Source organism: Propithecus coquereli, unplaced genomic scaffold, assembly GCF_000956105.1.
Source record: "Propithecus coquereli isolate 6110/MARCELLA unplaced genomic scaffold, Pcoq_1.0 Scaffold143, whole genome shotgun sequence".
Taxonomy (NCBI): Eukaryota; Metazoa; Chordata; class Mammalia; order Primates; family Indriidae; genus Propithecus; species Propithecus coquereli.
Genome location: NW_012138636.1, coordinates 1473095 through 1494153, shown reverse-complemented (window position 1 = coordinate 1494153; position 21059 = coordinate 1473095).

Genomic DNA, 21059 nt, shown 5'->3' with positions numbered 1-21059 from the left:
AATGAGGCACTGTGGGAGGAAACTAAAGTAATGCAAACCTGACGTCGCAGTTGAGAGGCAGAACTTGTGAATGCCATGTCAAACGTTTGAGTCTATGTAAAGTAATCCCGAGTAGCGAAAGTTAACGTCCCAGTGCTCTAGTGCTGCACGGCGGTGAGAGTGGGGTGAAGCAGGACTGAGTCGGGTGATGCTGATCAAAGCCTTTGAAAGGAAAACTTGGTCCCGTAGTCACCCTCTGCCCGGCTCTTACTCCTCACCGATCTGTAGGACCTTGGAAAAAGAAGATAACTTAGATATTAGGGATTTTTAAAGATATAACATTTATTTTTTGGATTGTAAAAGAAAACTAGACTTTACTGTGAATATTTTTAACAGGATGAAGAAAAGAATTGTCACCTCAACACCCAGAGAAATCCATTGTAAACAGTTATTAATAATTTTCCATTTCTCTTGTTCCATGTATTTAACTGCCTAAACACCTGTCTGAATGAAAAATGACCTGAAACCCACACACTACTTGAGTTAGGATAGTTAAAATATCTTAATATTATATAATATATGTTACTATTAATATCTCTACATTACATAACTTCACTAAATTTGGGATAATGTTGTTTAAATAAGTTTATACCTTATTTTTGTCACTTAATCCATGAATCAGAGTAGACAATATATAGGAATAGTTTCCCATACATGCAATATTGTTCAAAAGCATGCTTTTAATGCCTTTATCATAGTTTTTTGTGTGATGATTAGCTTATATTTTGTCATTTTCCTATTATACTTTTCTCTATTTTTAATTAGGAATAAGTATTGAAAATATTTATATAGAAATCGTTGATTTTTTTCTTACAATTAAAGAAATAACGTAAGTATTCTTGCTTAATAATATTTTAATTTCTTTAGGAATTAATCCTAAATCTAGACTTTATAGGTATAAGCTTTAAAAAATAAACAAAAGCCTTTTTTCTTATAACAAAGTAAAACATTATTATATAAAGTACATATAAAGTTATAAAGTACAGATTGACAAAATAAAAAATAAAATATTTGATGACTAGCTAGTTCTCTCAGCTTTTGATATTTATATTTCATAATTATTTCCTGTTAAAATGTTACTGTGTCTTATTTCACTTAACTATACAACATGACGATCTTTCCAAATCATTAATTTTTTTAAAAGTCTTTTTAATGGTTTTATAGTATCCATTATAAGAATATATTATTTTAAAGACTGCATTTTATTGGATACAGATTATTAGCAATGTCTTATATTATAAAAATTCTGTAATAAATGTCTCTTAATACATGTTGCTGGATTTTGTTCCTGATACTAACTTTCATTTATTCATTTCTTTCGTAAATATGTCTTAAGTGCCTAGGATGTGTTAAAGCACTGTGCTGGCTTTAAAAAAATAGCACTAGCCTCATGGAATTTATAATGTAGAACAGTGCTGTCCAATAGAACTTCAGCAATGATGGAAATATCTGCATTGTCCATTGTGGTTATTTTATTTTAATTAATTTAAATTTGGGTTTAAATAGCCACGTATGACTCATGGCTACCCTCTTGGATACTGTCTTGTAGAATTTACCTGAAATCTGCCAACTGTCTTGACTACTGCGTACTACTAGAGCTTTCGTGGGATCTGTAGTAAGATGTCCTTTTACATATTATATGACAAGAAATATTTATACTATTGCAGAAGTTTTATAAATTCAGTACTACTTTTTAAAAACTCAGTATTTTGGCTAGCCAGTTACCCAAAGTAAATGTGAAAACCTTAAAAAGATATATATTGATACATGTTGATGCATATGTTTATGTAGATTGTACTATATTTGTTTCAAATGACTAAGAGGCACTATGATATTAATTAGTAGCCTAATTTTAAAATAATCATTCTATATTCTACTCAGTGTATCTTGCTGCTTTGATCTGTATGGTTAAAAATAGTTTTAAGGAAACAGCTAAGCTTCATTTGAATTATCTTTAAGTAAGATACTTGATACTTTTGCTTTGAAATTTTCTCATTCTACCTATATGAAAATCTGTGCTTAAATAACAATTACACATAATAAACTCAGGTTCCAGAATTGAAATGGAAAAAATTTAAGTCCATAATTTGTAGATAATATAGAATGAATTGAATGGAAATATGCCATTAATCATACTTCTGTGGATATATCTTTTTGGATAACTTGGACTCTTAAAATTATATTAATGTTTTTTTTTTTTTTGAGACAAAGTCTGGCTCTGTTGCCCGGCTCGAGTGCCGTGGCATCAGCCTAGCTCACAGCAACCTCAAACTCCTCAGCCTCCCGAGTAGCTGGGACTGCAGGCATATGCCACCAGGCCCGGCTAATTTTTTCTCTATATATATTTTTTTTAGTTGTCCAGGTAATTTCTTTCTATTTTTTAGTAGAGATGGGGTCTCGCTCTTGCTCAGGCTGATCTCAAACTCCTGACCTTGAGTGATCCACCCACCTCGGCCTCCCAGAGTGCTAGGATTACAGGTGTGAGCCACTGCGCCCGGCGTATAGTAATGTTTTATATATCCCTCAAATAAATAAACAATTAAAACAAATACTGATATAAGGGGAAGCCAAGGTAAAATACAAACAGTAAAAAATAAAACCTAATTGTATTTCAAATGAGTAACATAACCACACTAAAGATAATAGGGAAGAAAGTAACTTACCAACATTATGACCAAAAAACAGTATCTTGACTGATACTGTATGACTAAAGACAAAATATTGTGCGTAACTGTCATCTAATTAATAAAAGTGCTGCTAACAGGTGTGGGCTAGCAAAGCATGTATTTTATACACATATATTTTCTAGAATTTTTAATGTATACAATAGAATTGAACAAATAAATGCATTTTAGGTAATGAGAGCTGGGTTTCTTACTGTTGCATAAAGAAGTATAAATAAGGAGGGGGGGGAAGGCTAAAATGAATCCTGTGACGTTAAACAGATTAGAATCAGAAGTATCAGTATAAGCTTTGTTTTTAGTATATATGCAGATAGATAAGTAAAGAAATATAACTGAATCTTGTCATTCACAGTAATTACAGTGCATAAAGTCAATAAGCTAGCAAATGCTGAACCATTGCTCCTAGAGGAAATACACAGTTATGTTCTTGTGAGGCTCTGGTCACAACATTTTCATCAGTGAGTCAGTCCATAACCTTGTTTTATGTGTGTTTCTGTTTAAAGACATTTAATACATATTGTTGACTCATTAGCATTGAACTCATGGCCAACAGCACCATAACTCAGCCCTGAGGGGAGGTTATGTAACACAGGTACTAATATATTCACCAGAAGGCCCAGCACAGCCTTCTCGAGCGTAGGAACACTAGCCAGCACTTCAGCACTACACTTGGGGACCATTCTAAACAGCAACGTTACCAACAAAAAGCACAGAAATGTACAAAACACGGCATTAAATAGACCTCCAAAAGGACATGTGTCTGTAGTATGAGAACTGAAACAAGAAGGCAAAGCATTGCCTTTTTTCCACCTCAGCTGCCTATGTGCATTGAGCGACTCAAATGTTACTCTGCACCAGTCTATGAAGGACTGAATATGCCTTGAGAATTGATTTGGGGGTTACAAATTTTGGTGAGTAGGTAAATTCTCAAATGCAATTGCAAATACTGAAAATGAACTCTGTGTATATGTGTGGTTGTTTGTACGCGTGCACGTATAACCTGGCTATGTCTGCTCAGAGGCTCAGAAGCAATGACACTCTATTAACAATATTTACACCTAGCACCTAGATCTTGGTCGTCAAACGCCATTACTCGGTAAAAGGAATCTGGACTTCTTAGAGAAGTGCTTGATTTCAGAGTTAGGACAAGAAAAATGCAAGTTAAGTCTTCAACATCTTACGGTTTTAGAAAGTAAAAAAAATGGTTTAAAGAAAGTGACTCGTCAAAAGAACATAAGAGCATAGGAGACAGTCTGAAGGCACTCCTAACGCAAGAGCTGGAACAAATTGAGCAACAAAATAAATAATAATAGTATTGGATTTTAACACAGAGAATAAAATCAAATCTCCATATGTCCTTACTGATATCAGTAAATAATTTAATAAACTGATAACGCAAGGGAGAAGAGACAATTCTTCCTCACAGTAGAATTTCAATTAATAAATGTAGAAGGAAACAGGGAAATAGAGAATCACCATTAGGCAGACACCATAATAATACATTTTGCAGACAAAATCCCCTATGGATGCTAACAGTTGGGGAGTTATTGAGGAGAAACAGTTTTTGTGTAGTTTGAAGGTATGTTCCTAAGATAATTATCAACTACAAAAAGGAAAACCCTAGCTAACACCAGCTTCATCAAATGATCAAGGTACCCATCATTAGGAATCAGACGTATTGATAGATTTCATGAACACCTTGTTATGATGCATTGAAAAAGTCACAGCACAATTTTTGTGATATTCTTACCCAAAATGCATAATCTCATTCAAATTTGAGAGATCATTGGACAAGCATAAGTTGAGGGACATTTTACAGAATAATCAATATCCTTCAGAAGTATGTAGGTCCTGAAAGAAAAGGGAAGACTGAGGAACAGTTACAGACTCGAGGAGACTGATGAGAAATAACTGAACGCAATGCGGGATCCTGAGTAGGATCTTCCCCGAAGAGAAAAAGGCCATCGGTGGAAAAACTGGTGAATATGAAATAAGGTCTAGGGTTTAGTTAGTAACAGTGTATCATTGTTTATTTTCTGTACTTACGTAAGATGTTAACATTAAGGGGAATGAGTGGAGGGTATAACAGAAGTCTTACTAATTTTGTGACTTTTCTCTATGTCTAAAAGTACTTCAAAAAGTTTAAAAATACTATTAAATTCATTGAGTCCATTTTTCTGTCTTTCATGTCTGATTTTAGATTAGTTTTATCATCTGGGTTAAGAGAAAGTAAGATTCATCAATATTTAAGAATACTTTAAAACTAGTTTGGCTTACCTTAGATACACAATTTCTCTAGTTTATTTTTTCTGATGCTTGTCTATTGATACTTGCTCAAGTTATCTCAAGACAAAGGTGTTTCCTTGTGTCAGTACAGACGAATTCGTATCTAACTGCAAAGCCAGTCTTCTTGAGGGTCACCTTCTTGGATCCAGTCATGGGCCAAAACACCTCTAATGGTGGCTCTGCTGCTCTCTCTGCCCTTGTTCCCTAATAACTCGCCTTACCTCTTTCTTTACACCTCTGCCACTGTCTGTCACTGCTTCATTTTCTTGGCACTTCTTAGTTCAAATCCGAAGAGAGTGAAATAGATTGGCCCAGGTCATTTCTTTTTAAATTGAACCAACCTCATTGAATGTCACAAGCCAATTTAATGGATTCCTTGCCCTTGGATTAGATGCCTAGCTCGGGTCCAATCAATTCTGGTCCTCTGGGGGCATGGACACAGAGTACAAAGCTGACCACCTAATGACCGCACTCATCAGGGGCAGTGGGTTAAACAGCTGGGCACGGTATTGGCAGGCAGTGTGTCTGACCTTTGCAGAGTAGTAAAGAATAACAATTTGCTCTCACTAATATGATACTGTGGTAAATAACTATACTTCTTTACAATATTAGTAATTAGTTTACATTTTTCGAAGTGCTTTGCAGGCTAAAATTGTATTCCTTCATATATGTGACACTTCATATTAAAATGAAGTGAAGTCTTATCTTTTTGGGGAGTGGAAAATAGATATTAGTATTGAAGTATATTGAGGTATTTTTTTCATGTGCATTATCAACACTATGTGAACACACTGTGCATTTTGGAAGTATAAGAAATTTCTGTTCATTTAGCAGCATGCTTTTTTTTTCTTGTCTTGAAAATGAGCACCAGCTTGTCCTAATAATTGATTACTGATGCATCACCAACACAGAGTGCATCAGTGACACAAGGAGCGACAGTCAGTAGAATCACAGTGGAGATCATAGAAGGAACCTTACATTCGATCCAACACCGGAATTTTAGACATTCGAAGTCGATTTATCCGTTTTCCCTAACACCATTAAAGAAGACATGTGCTCTTTTTTTTTTGCTTTTGTCTAATGATGTTTGTAATAAATTCTAAGAATTTATACCCAGGAAAAATTATTTTCCATTGGTAAAAAGAAATACTTCCTTTTGTTGGAGTTACACAATCTGTAATAATTATGAAAAAGCACAGGGATAGATTTAATTTTCAAACGTAGTAGTTGTGTGGGCATATTTTAAAAAAATAGTCATTGTCTCCGATTCATTAAATAGTTAGTTGATTAAAAACTAACTGTGGATTAAACATACGTAGGCCCTTACTTAGGTGTAGTTAATACTTTTTTCTTTTTTTCTTTTTTCTTTTTTTGAGACAGGCTCACTCGGTCGCCCTGAGTAGACGAGTAGATGAATGGTGTGCAGTGGTGTCATCATAGCTCACTGCGGCCTCAAACTCTTGGGGTGAAGCGATCCTCCTGCCTCAGCGCCCCCACCCCACCGCCCTGCCCCAAATAGCTGGGACTATAGACACACACCACAACGGCCAGCTAATTTTTCTATTTTCAGCAGAGATGGGATCTCACTCTTGAGACTCTCAGGCCGGTCTCAAACTCCTGAACTCAAGCAATCTTCCCGCCTCGGCCTCCCAGAGTTCTAAGATTACAGGTGTGAGCCACCATACCTGACCTAGTTTATAAAAATATTTATCTAACAGTGTATTTGCTTCTCGAACTGTATATTTCCATTTTCATGCAAGCCACCTCAAATCATTTCGGGAAGTTGCTAATCAGTCAGTTAATGTTTATTGAGCACATGCTTATATGCAAATGGGACACTATTTTATATAAGGGACTTGAGTATCCACAGATTTTGGTGTCTGAGGGAGATCTTGGAACCAATCTCCTACGGATACTGAGGAATGATTGTATATAAAAATACATATTATATATGCAGACACATATGTATAGGTAAACTATATTGAAGCTATAAAAAGAAAAGGGACACATTTTGGATGTTTCTTATAGAACAGGAACTTTAAATATTTGTCTGTTTTTTATCCAACTTGCCCCTCTATGTAACTAAGTAGGTGTTCAATAAATCCTCATTGAATGAATGGAGGAGAAGTTGCTTTCAAAACTAATAGGAAGATGGGATGCTCACCACAGATAAATCTAGATAAAAGCTGAATACTAATCACATTAGGCCATAACATTGTCTTTGTTTGTGCAACAGTACTTTATAAATAGTGTAAGTTTGTACGCAAATTATGGATGTAGAAAAAGCAGCAGGGCAGCTTCTTTCACTGAGCTATACCTAGTTAACTCGGGGTCTTTCACGTAATACATGCTCATTAGATGTGGTTGTATTGATTTTTTTAGAAAAATAAATTAAAAGCCAATCTATGCATACCTTGTGACAACAAAAGGTTTAAAAATAGGTTATGTTAGCTACTTAGTGATTAAAATGAGCCGTCTTTGATTAGTAATAGCGTTAGCCAGTTTTGAAATACCAACCTTCAAAGCCTTATAAACAGTGAAGTAGCACAGCTCTGGCACTAATTGGGTCTTCCGCGGAGCCTAATAAGGCTGAATGCCATTTACTTAGCAGCGAACAGCTGGCTAGATTACAAGGACTCCCTCCCCTCCCTACCCCCCCAAAAAAAAAACGCAGGAAAATGCATCAGTGCTAAAAATTAGCTGTGAATCTTTTAACGTAAGAGCTGGTATTGTTAGTGAATGAGCGTCCAGAGCAGAAAGAATGAAAACACTTTCTGGCTTCTACTAATTCCCTTGTAGCGTCACTGCCCCTTGTCACCTTCTCCTAGGAGAGGGTAAAGTAGAGGACCCTGAGGCTAGAGTAGAGGTGGCTGAACCTGGCTTCTCCTGTCCCTTTCACTGCCGATGACTGGCAGCTCTAGCAGGTCAGTGGACTCAGCTTTGCCTCACCTGTTCGTTAGTCTCTGGGAAGCTGGCAAGAGGCCTTTTGGAGAAGTGCTTTTCTCAGTTTTCCTGCTACTTCACTTGCCTCTTCCTTGGCCTTTTTCTTGGCTCTTCACATCTCCATGGCCTCTAAATGTTGGAGTAACCCAGGATGTATATTCCTTTTCTATCGGTGCATAAAAAATTACCACAAACTTAGTGGTTTAAAATAACACACTTTCGTGTTCTTTTGTGGATCAGAAGGCTACGCACAGCAAAACCAGGTCCTCTGCAAGGCTGAGCGTCAGCTGGGAATGGTGTGTCATCTGAATGCTTAATTTGAGGAGGATTTATTTTCAAGCTGACTTAGGTCCTTGGCGGAATTTATTTTCTCGAGGCTGTAGGAGAGAGGGTCTTCCATTTTCTTGGCTGGAGGCTGGAGGCCTTGCAAGCTGACAGTTGGAGCTGCCCTCAGTTTCTAGAGGCTTCCCTCAGTTCCTTGCCAAGTAGTTTCCCCTACATGGTTGCTTGCTTCACAAAAGTCAGCTACCGAGGGGAAAAACCAGCGAGTTCCAGGCAAGAGTCTTATGTAATGAAATCATGTAATCATACAAAGTAGACATGTACATGCAGTTATGAGTTAGAAACACGTCGCAGGTCCTGCCTGCGCTCTCGGAGGCGGGACTCATATAGGGCCATGAACACCCGGAGATGGGAACTGGGGAACCAAGAGTCTATCCACTTGGGGGCCGGTTCTCTAGCTGCACTCATTTCCTCTTGCATCTCGTGGCTTTAAATACTGCTAACAACGGGGCAGCCCTCAGTTTTATATCTGCAGTGTTGAGTTTGATCTTCTCTAACCTTCACACTGATATGGCCAACTGCTTGCTTTATATTTTTCCTACTGGATATGTCTAATTTGAGGAGGATTTATTTTCAAGCTTACTCGGGTTGTTGGCAGAATTTATTTTCTTGAGGCTGTAGGAGAGAATGCATTTCATCTCAAATTGCACACATCCAAAGCCAAAATATTATAATTATTTCTCCCCAATAATGTACTTTTTCCACACTCTTCCTGTCTCACTAAATGTCAGCTCTACCCTTTCAGTTGCTCAGATTGGAAAACTTTGTATATCCTTGATGCTTTCCGTTCTCTCATGACAATATCTAGTTATTGGAAAATCCTGTCCCTTCTATTTTCAAAAAATATTAACTTTCTGACCATTTCTCTCCACTTCGTCCAAGCTCTTCCCATTTTGTTCTCAGTAGAAGCATACAGTCTGGCCTTTGTACCTCTCTGACCTCTTCTACCACTCTCGCCTTTTTCATTCCATTCCGTAACAGAACACTGGCTTACTTGCCTTTCTTCAAACAGCCCAGGCACCTGCCCACTTTAGAGCCTTTCAACTTGCTGTTCCCTTTTTCTGGAACCCTCTCTCTCCCAGATGCCTGCGTGGCTGACTCCCGCATCTCCTCATGGTCTCTCATACATGAAACGTTATAGACAAGGCCTATCCTGTTCACCTATTTTTGCAGTTGCAATCGATTTTTTCTCTTCCTGTGTTCCAGATTTATTTCCCTTATACTGCTCTCCCTCTCCCTCTTTTCTCTTAGTATTTATCATATTATAATATTCTGTAATTTCCTTATTCAGTACATTTATTTTTATGGTCCCTTTTCTGGGCTAGAATGTGAGTTTCTTATGGACAGGGATCTCTGTTTGGTCATTGCTGTACTCCAAGCCCTTAAGAATGTGCCTGGCCATCTACCCAAAAGAACAAAAGTCACTCTATGAAAAAGACACCTGCACCCGAATGTTTATAGCAGCACAGTTCACAATTGCAAAGATGTGGAAACAACCCCAGTGTCCATCAATACATGAGTGGATTAATAAAATGTGGTATATGTATACCATGGAGTACTATTCAGCTTTAAGAAACAATGGTGATATAGCACCTCTTGTATACTCCTGGATAGAGCTGGAACACATTCTACCAAGTGAGGTATCCCAAGAATGGAAAGACAGGCACCACATGTACTCACCATCAAATTGGTATTAACTGATCAACACATAAGTGCACATATAAGAATAACATCTATTGGATGTTGGGCGGGGGGGGGGAGGAGGGGATGGGTATATGCATACACAAAGAGTGCAATGCGCACCACCCAAAGGATGGACATATTTGAAACTCGGACTTAGTGGGGGAGGGGGATCAAGGGCAACATACGTAACCTAAACATCTGTACCCCCATAATATGCTGAAAAAAAAAAAAAAAAAAAAGAATGTGCCTGGCACATAAATAGGTGCTTGTTAAATGTTTGTTGAATAAATGAATGAATGAATGGATGCAGTTAATCTTTTATCAAGTTGGTATCTGCAGCGCCTTCAGTTAATCCTGGAATCTTAAGTGCTTGTAGAACTATTTTACCCACAAATCTTTTGAAACTTGTCATTTCTTGGTTAGTATCTCCAGCTGGCACTAGGGCCTGATCTAAACCATAGGCCACTTGGTGGCCCTCTGGCAGCCCTTCCAGTCCTGGTGAGGGGTAAACTCGATCTCCATTTCCGAGCAGCTGTCTCAGGACCAGCCATCTAACAGGAAGGACCGCGCAGATCCCCAGCGCCACTGCTCCTGGAACTCGCTGTTGATGGAAACTCTCGCAGTTTCACCATATGCCAGATTGCTTCACGGCCGGTGTTGCCTCTCACCAGACAAGGCTGCACGTACCTTGGTGAACCTCTCCGTTCTCATTTCGCTGCAAAGATTAGGACGGTTGTGAAGCAGGCAATGGTAGTCAGCTGACTCCTCTCCCAATGTACCCTTCCGACAGGATTTTCTCCTCTGTGGCCTGTCCTTTCATCCTTTATTTTTTTTCGTATGTCCCCACATCCTTGAAAACCATATTAAAATCTGCTTTCTGGGTGGGATTTCCTGTTATTCACACACACTTTAGTCTAAAGTAGTAAGTAAATGTATCATTTTCTCTAGATGTATGTTCACTTTAAAGCCTTACACTTGTTACAGAATGAAAAATTTGTTCCTCTCCGTAGCACTCGAGGCATTAGTATGCTGGTTAATTTGATTTAAAGCACAAACAGGAGAGAGGTCCATTCCTATTTCCTTGAGCTCTCATCAAAGAGGTTGCTTACCATTCTCCATACGTACTAGGTGAACCTTGGCCAGAACTTTCTCTGAGCTTGGGCACAGGTGGTTGGTGACTTATGGAGGTAGCCGATAGACAGAAGGGGGTGATCTCAACTAGGTGGGTTGAAGCTTAGAGACTCTTTCCCTGCCACTACTGAATCACAGGTAGCTATGCCCTTGTCGCATACTTTGTGATGCTTTCATTTCAACTTTAAATTGTTTCTTAATATTTATTTCAATCAGATGTCATTTGTATGAAAATATTTACTGTTGATGGAGGAATATATGGCGATTTTCTCTGGGTAACAGTCTGTGCTTACCTTTTGTCTTTTTCTGTTTCTTTGAAGCCCAGCACTAATTTTCTAATTGTATTTTTAGGGAGCTGAATCTCAAACTTTCTGAGGAGAGCATCCAGGCTTCGGAGTTCCCACCAGGTAATGAAAAAATATGGAAATGACTCATAGTGCCTAGATTAGACTTTCACTATGATGTCAAATTTAGATAACTTTGAGAATTGCTCTTTTTTTTATGGAGAAAAAGATACAGCTCTGGTAGGAAATTATGTAAAAAATAAAATTCACAGTGAAGCCATTTTTAAAAATTGTACCGTTAAACCCTCTGTTTATTGATAATCAGCCCGGATACAGAAAGACTAAGAGACAGATGCCAGTCTAAAGAGATAAGTGTTTCCCAAATACAATATTTCCTATCAGCAGAAAATGTTTTACTTGATACACTAACTTGATAGTCCTAACTACACAAACAGTTGGATGAAAAAGAAAATGTGTGTATTGCCAGCAAACATTTTAAAAAGATAAGTACTTGCTGCAAGTACTACATGCTTAGAAAAATTTTGCATTTGGCCAGCTGAGACCACCACGTGTTTTAAAATGTGCTATCCATCATTTCAGTGTTAAGAGCGCCCCCTGGTGTGATTGCATATTTATGTGCTTATGTGACGATTAAATTTTGTTTTTAAAATCTCATTTTGCTATCAGATGTGATGAGCCTTCATTTTATGCTAGGTTGGTATGGTCAGTATGGTTTGTAACTGTCTAGTAATATAATTTACATTTTTTGTTGCCGTCACTCACGGTTTATCTGGAGTCAGTAGTCTGCTTGAAAGTCGAGTTTGGGAATGTCTAATTCCTGAACTTCTTCAGTTCAATCTAATGACCAAAAATATATCATTTAGTAAGTTTGAAATTATATTCTGAGACAGAATTTTACAGGATAATGAGATTCTGTGGCGGTAATAACTTGGTGAAGTGGCAAACTGCTGTGAACAATTCCTTTTTGGTAAACTCATGGGACATTTTAATAATGAAGCCCAAGAATTCAGACATCACACTTTGTTTTTAAAATATCCATTGTGTGAAAAATAGGTAATCCAGATTTTGAGATTTTCTTACAAGGTAGCAGCTCCTCTATAGCTACAGAATTTGCCAATATAAGCATAATTATTATCCATGAATCATAAACAGGACTGTTATGTAGCCTATGCCACCAGGTAAGAATGTCCTGAAATCACTGCCACCCACATAAATTCTCAGTCAAAATTGGCAGCAGAGTACCTGTCTTATAACTTTGTTTTCCTTGTATTTAATTTTTATTCCTTTGGGAATAATTAAACCATCCTTGCAAAGTAAGAGTACACGTAATATTCTAAATATTACATTTCTGTAAATTTGATAATTTCTATAAATTTGTGATTTGATGATTATTTTCCTCCATTGGCTCTTCTCCAGATTAAATTATCTTGATTGCTTTGACCATTTGTCAGAGGTTCTGTGTTCTAAACCTAATAATTTGCAGAACTACAATGTTGAACTGTTCGCAGTAGACTGCTTTTGCTTTTATTTTCTTCTGTATGCTTCCATCTCATTTGATTCTGTAACTATAAGCTCAGTATAGTATTTACATTAATTCCCGGCTTGTTGAAAGAATGTCTCCTAAAAAGTAGATTTTGAAAAATCAGAGCAATGAACCTGACATAGGAGCTGTGTTTGAAACCTGGTTTTCATATTTACTTGTAGAAATTATGACTTTAGACAAATTGCTGACTCAGAGCCTCAGTCTCTTCTCCTGTGAAAGAGGAATGCACATAACTACTCCACAGGATGTTTTTAATGCATTCATTACATTAATATGTACTTAAGACTTACTGTATGCCAGATTTGGGGCTGCGTGCTATATAAGCATTTATTTCTAACAACAACTCTATGAACTATGTACCATTACTTCTGTATTTTATTGATGAGACTTTGTGATGCTAAGAAACCTCATGAGTGGAAAAGCCAAGATTCTACTTAAGGTCTTTCTGACTTAAAGTGAACTCACAACCACTGTACTGTGTATTTAATTTAATCATGCATATTCATTTTTACTAATTTGTTGATTTAGTTGTCCTTAAGGTCACATAATTCCCCAATGCACAAACAGGGGAAACCAAACTTTTGCAAAACAATAAGGGAATATTTTACTTGCATTGACTTCATGAAGCTTGTATCATTTTCTTCCTAATAGGTTAAGAATTTTTTTCTGATTTTTTTATACCAGATTCTGTACTTGCTACAGAGGCCAATGTAATATGTGTCTCGTTTTATTTAATAAGTAGTTTTGAAGACTACTGCGTAGCTCACCATGGAAACATGGTGAACAGGCCTGTTCTGTGCTTAACAAAATCTGGTGTGGCATATCATTCCCTTGGTCTTTGAGACTTGCTCTAGGAAGTAGGGTGTTCAATTACGATTCAAAAACACGTGGGTTGGGTTTCTCAATGGCCAAGTGACTATCTTCTTGTTTAAGTTGCCTCATGTCCTGCTTGGGTCAGATGTCTAGTTATTAATATGAACAGATAGCAGGTATCCATATTATGTCTTACTAAGGTAGCACATTACACCAAACATGCGCTTAACTTAAGAAAATCAATTTAACCATTGTTGCTGAACCAGGGAATGAGTGAAGTGGGAGTTGTTTGAGTATTTCACTCCCATTTCTGTCCCACCTCTACACTAGCTCTCCCTGCCTTTCCTCCTCTCTCTCTCTCTCTCTCTCTCTCTCTCTCTCTCTCTCTCTCTCTCTCTCTCACACACACACACACACACACACACACAGAGCAGTAAGTGTGCTCTTTAACTTTGATTTGTTTAATGTCTGTGGGATCAGTCTTTTTTTCGTCCCCCACATCCTCTGATATTGTTTTGGTGTAGGCCCTCATAATTTGAACAATTAGAATAGGCTAATTTTTGTAAAGCATGGGACTAATATCAGTTTAACATCGTTCAGTGTCTCATTGTCCAAAACTACCCTTTGGCTCTTGCTTGCCTCTCTTCTTTCTTGTCTCACTGCCATGTCCTTACCCCTTGGATGTTATGCTTTGCTCTACGACAAAAAAAATTGCAAATCTCGGCATACTTTCTACTCTCTTTGCCTACCTGTACCTTTATGCATCAATTCTCTGTGCCTGCAACACCCTCCTGTACTTCTTCCTTTGATGTCCTTTTCGCGTAATTAAGACTCAGCTTCACTTTCACCTCGTATGACTGTCCTCCCAGGCCAAACTCTCAGCGCACAAGCACACACTGAGTCTGGGTTAAGTACCTCTTCAGAGTCCCACCGTAAGACCCTGGGCCCACTTTCGGTATTGCCAAATTCAGTTTCCAGTGGACAGCTTGAAGCAGGTATTACATCACTCATGTATCACAGGGCCAGGTACATAGAAAATGCTCGGGAAAGTGCTCAGTGCTCTTATGAAGTCCATTAGGGCTGAAGGAAAAATATGTAGTAGAAAGATGTTATATTAGGATTCCCATGAAGCCCATGCCCTTAGTCAGGTTTAAAAGCCATTAGATAAAAATGCCTGGTGCCTCTCAGCTATTACTGGGCAGGATGGGGAGCGGCCATTAGTTGACTTCCTGCGTTCCCTCTTCCATTTGCAGGGACTCTCTCAGCGCTCGCATACTCCTCAGTGTACCAGCCTGCCCTCGTGACAGGCTTCCTGTGGCTTATTCAGCACTCATTCTCCTCCTCTTACTTGCTGAGTCCCAGTATTGTTGCAGGCAGAACCAAATACAGAGTCCCCCCAACCCCATATTTTCCTCATCTTTATTGCTATCAAAGACAATCTGCCATAATTCTGTCCCGTTAGATATAAACAGAAATCTGATGGAATTTCTGGGAAAGTTCTGCTTTCTTGATATAGATTTGACCCTATCTTCCTACCTCACTCCTGGAAAGTACACGTGCGGACTGGAACTGGGGCAGCCACCTTGCAGCCTTGAGAGAAAGGCCAGGAATCGCTGAGACTTTAGCCCTGACATCCTTGCACTTCCAAACTGACACCAGCAATTACCCGCCCTTGGACTTCTCCTTACTGAGAAAACTTCCCCGTGGTGTGTTTAAGCTGTTGTTATTTGGGATAACTGTTGCATCGATTGTTTCAGTTCCCTAATTGATACTCATTGGTATTAACGGTTAAAAGGAATACGTTAGAAATTAATGGTTAAGTTTCTCACCTCTCCACCTATATATTACACTTGTTAATTCAACAACCATGTGTTAAGACCCAATATTACTATGTACTACCTTAGATGGTAAAATATAAGCATTGTAACACCATTCCTGTGCAAGTGGGTTATAGTCTCATGCAGGCACAGAAGCATAAAATTAATTACAATAAACAATACAAGATAGAATTGTAATATAGAAAGCACCACAGTAGATATATGTAGAAAAACCCAAGGGTTAATAGGAGAGAGTATTTGCATTTCAATCAGGATGCCCTAAAATTACTAAGAGTTTTGAAATCAGGAAATGACACCCTGGACAGGACTTACTCCTTGTGTCTTTTCAATGACACGGTGTAGGTGGTCACCAACTTGTGTCAGCCTTGCTGCCTCTTAATAATAATTAAAATGAGCACAGTCTAGGAGACTTTGAGCTGCAGACAGGCTATCTTTGGAAAGCCAAATTGATCAAAAGCAATTTGTGGAAAAGAGAGGCAAGAGACAACACCGGAAGTTACCAAGGATTCTTCTGACGTGCAGACTGAAGCAATAAGCAAAGAGCTGTAACAAAGAGGGCAGTAAACAAGAAAGCGAAGCTCAGTGGTTGAAAAGCAAGAGTTAGTTAATGGAGACAGACATGGAAACATCAGGCAGCCGACAGCCCGGAACAAATTCACAATGAGGGAGGAGGGCTAGGGAACAAGTCTCCTCAAGAGAGCACAAAAATAGGCTGCTCTACTCCGGGACTCTCAGCAAAGTCTCTGTGAGGAAAGCCAGAAGCAGACCATAATAAGGACACTATTTATAAAATCACAGAGGCTCAAAGGAGTAAAAATGAGAAAATGGTCTCAAACTAAAACATAAAAATTGCAATGAGTCTATGTTTTGAAAAGGCACTAAATGCTCAAAGAACCTGATTCAGAAAGAGGGTCTCGGGACATCGGCATTGATTTCAGTGCTTGATCTTGAGATGATTTTTTTTGGTACAGATGTTGAAATGAAAAAAATTCCTGGGGAAGGCAAAATTAATGTGGAATAAAATTTCTGCGATTGGGCCAAATGCCATTCAGAATTCTGAGGTCTTGGGATAAGCTATAGAAGAAAATTTGAGCACATTACCATTTCTTCTAACTGTTACACACAGGGTGTTCCCAGAAGACAGATGAAAGGAAAACTGCCAATGATCTAGGCTTGAATAACGAGGGCTGACCATCTCCAGTGTGCAGCACCACACACTTGAAAGAAGCTGTGAATACCAATAAGGCCTCAAGACATTGCGTAATACTCCATACTTTTACTCTGCCCGGGGTTAATGGGCCACATTATGCTTCGATGCACGACCACCAGGGTCCGGTTGAGAATTGCAGGTGCCCTCCTATGGCACAAGTCCAATCTTTCTGAGAAAACACAGAGCGTAATAGAATACCTGGTTCCTATGACCATACTCTGCATGCACACTTTGTCTAATAAGGAATGCAGTCCTCTGGTTTATAGCTACATCTTGAAATTCTTCTTTTGAACTGAATCTTTATCTTCAAACTTCAAAATTTTCATGGAATTCCAATTTGTAACCCAGCAACGTTCTCTGCAACCCACTGTATCTTCAACATCCAACATTCTTTTGCACACTCCTCTTTTTTTTAAGTTGTTATCTATAAAGATTAATATCACACAGACTGAAGTTTCTTACAATTCACTTATTCTTTCATCCTTTTTCATATGATTTCTACTCTTACAGCTGTTACAGTCACACTATTTTAAAGTGACATAATGGTCTCATAGTCATCAGTTCCCATGGACTTTTCTCTCGATTCATCCTCCTTGCCCCACTCGTGACGGTTTGATATACTGCTTATTGCCTTTGCTTTCTTAAAGTCCCTCCCCTAGGCTTAGTGACACTGAGCTTCTCTGAGTCTTATTTCCCCTTCTGAGTCTTACTTGAGAAGTATATGACTTCTAGTAACCTGTATTTGGACTATACTCTTTCTGTACTTTCTCCTTTGGAATGTCATATTCCCTGTTGAATTCTGCTTTAATTTAATCATGTACCTTACAAGTTTATGTCTCCATTTCTTACTTATTATCTCCTTCTAGTTACATTCTCTTCCATGGTGAGCCATCCATCAAAGATACGTGCTCCCATTTGAATCGTAGAGTTGATGCCAGAATTTAGCTACTTGGCCAGTTATCTCAGCTTTTACCTTTCTTTTGGCCTTGGGTTTTGGTTTGTTACTTGTTTTTTGTTATTGGCTTGGGAGGGGAATTGTTTTTTGCCTTTTTTGTTTCACCTTGTTTGGGATTTGGTTGCCCCTTCCCCGTTTTTTCTTGTTTTTTGTTGGTTTTTTTTTATTTTCCGTTCAACCTTTGAAGGCCTTTTTTCAAGGTTGGCGGGGCTTTTCGGCCAGGTTTTTTAGTTCCTTGGGGCGGGTTCCTTTTTTCTGTTTGCCTTTTTTTTCTTGGCTTTTCTGAGCAAGAAATAAGCATTTATTGTGTTAAGCCACTTAGATTTTAAGGTTTTTCTATTATAGCAGCTAGCATTATTACCTTAACTAATAAATACAATTGCTCTTTGAACATTTTGCTTCAAAGGTATTACAGACACTTCAAACTCATCATGTCCCAAATGCATGTTTTTATCTTTTGCTAAACCTGATCTCCCTTTCTCTCTTTCTGTTAATGAATATTATGCAACATACTACTAGTCACCCAGTAAAATCATCAGTAATTTTAACTTTTTATTTCATATCATTCTCACCTAATTACTTTCCATTTCCTGAAAATCTTTCCTATGTACATAATCTCTTTTCTCCATTTTCATAGCATCTGTCCTACTTCAGGGTCTTGTTATCTCTTAATTGGACAATTGCCATAAATTTATAACCAGTCTCCATTTTCATTTTTCCCTCTCTTTCCACACGTCTGATTATTTAATAACATTCCAAACTTGGTTCTGATTTTCCATTACCTTTTACTCAAACTATAGGTAACAAAGTTCAAATTCTTTATCTATAATCTTTCCTTCAAAATGATTTTGCTGTCTTATTTCACGTCCTCCCTATGTGGTATAATACATAAACAAAACACCCACAGCTCCTTCACGCACTCTTTATTTTTTTACCTCCCTTTGTCCTGTTTACGTGGAATATCCTGCCCCTCTGACTATAAGTATCTGAATTCTTTCTAATTTCAAGGTCCAGCTCAAATGTTATTTCTTCCACAAAGGTTCTCTAATCTCCTTCTTTAGTAATAAATAATTGCTTCATCCTCTGATGAAGTGTCATTAGATGAGGTGTCATTTACGACACGTCGCTTTTCTTATAGCTGTTCATGTGTCTTATCTCCCCCACCAGAAGAGGAGCTTCATGATGATATCTTTTCAAAAAACTGTTATTAATAGAATTTTACCTGAAAAAATTACACATGAAAATAAATATATCACCATTTTTTGCCAAAAAGTAAAAGTGGGTGCAAGGTGAAGTAGAAAATAGATCTCCAAGAAGTTTCTAAATAGATTATTGTTAGACAATAGAAGACATACTTGACAGTCACCAAATAATTGTTATGAAATGAGAGACATTATTACTTCATAATGTTCAAATAAAGTGAATCATGATTCTTGACATATTTTTCAATTTAAAACAAGATGGGTCTTGGCAGTATGACATGTGCCATGAAAAATAAATATATTCTCTTTAGAGGGGAAAAAATGATGATGAAATGAGTCTTTGATGTTTCCCAAGGAATGCCATATTCATTTTGATATGCAGAAAGACAGTAATCTAAAGTACATGCTTAGAATACTACTGTTGTCTTCATCGCTGTCATTTGAGAAGTGAGTAATAACCCATATATAAGGATATTGAGTCAACATTACAAAAGTGCTAGGAAGCATGAATGTACATAAATACATTTTTTTATTGTATGTGCAGAGAGTCAATTATACTTATCTGTTATCAACCTGTACAAGGCTTCTCCCCTTTTAGTTTTCTGTAATTACCTTTTTTACTTGGTTCCTCATCTTCACTGATAGTCCTCTCCACCCATACCCATCAATGAGACTTTGAACTAAACGTATCTTTGAAAACTATATAATGTTACTCTGTATATGTATATATTCCCATGTTTTAGTTTACATAAATCATATTGAATTATCTTATTCTGTTTAATAGATTTTTTACTCAATATTTTTCTTATGCCTCTACTTTTATTCTTTTGACTACTGCCTAGAATTCCATCTTATGCATATTACCACATTTATGTCTTATGATTAGGGGAACCAGACTGTGGCTAGCAAACTTGCCTCTCTGATTTCAATCACTGGCTGTGATAGGGAATGTTCCGGCAGGAAAAGGGAAGATGTACTATGAGCCTGAGATAGGAGTGGCAGACCCCTATTGACGAGATTAGTAGAGTAGGTAGCGGTGGGAAGCACACACCACTCACACCTGCCTCTCTTGACAGTGAAACTGGTCTCTGTCCTCCAGGGACACAGGAGCACTTGGATTCCCAGGTTCCACTCTGACCCAGCTGCATCAGTGGTGTTGGGGGCAGATCAACCCACTATGTGCAGGGCTACTGGACTGACTATGGGCTGTGGCTGAAATGCTCCACTGGGGAGGTGTGGTTGTGTCAGGCACTTGCTGCCAGGTTGGGTAGACTCTTTCCAGAAGAGAGGCAGCTTGGGCCCTGTCTGTTCATATGAGTAATACAAATGGGAAAGGTGTCCCAGGCCACATTACTGAGTTGAGTGTATATGGCCCCGGGTGGTACTGGTTGTGAGGCTTGGGGAAAGGTGGATCCGTTGTATTTTTTTTAACCATCTGAGTGTGGGTGTGGGTACCCTCCAAGTACGTGAGGTGATGGAATGTTGCTCAACAGTAGGAGAGAGATTTCCCTGTGTTTCCCATGTCATTGGTTGAGTAAAGCTCCATGACTTAGTGGACAGGCATATCCAGCAGGTTTGGTTGAGCCTTAGGGTATGTGTGGTTTGGTTTGAGAGGACAAAGCTGTCTTGCCCATGGGTAAACAGTTTGTTCCACTTATCTGAAGGAGCCACAGCTGGAAAAGTCCACGTGAACAGGTGCCAGAGATCCTCCAAGGGAGGACACAAGTATTTGCCTCCAGTGTTGGAGGCCTCATCTGTGGGGCCCAGGTGAGTTTCATTTTAGTCTTTCCACAGCTTCACCTGAGAATGATGGATCCAAGTAGGTATCCCTGGGACTTTAATAGCAGTTGGGGTAGAAAGTAAGACTGGATAAGGAACTTTCTATACTGGGGTTAGCTGGGATGAGGGGACGCAACCTTCCCCTCTTTGATGAGTACTAAGTCCCCTGGCTGACAGAAGGGACTATGGGAAGAAGGATCTTGAAGCAGTAGCTTGCATTCCTGTAATATCTGCAAGAACCGAGCTACTTGAAGGGTGTGTTGGTGTCCAGCCATTTCCTGAAAATCAAAATCTGAAGTGATCAGA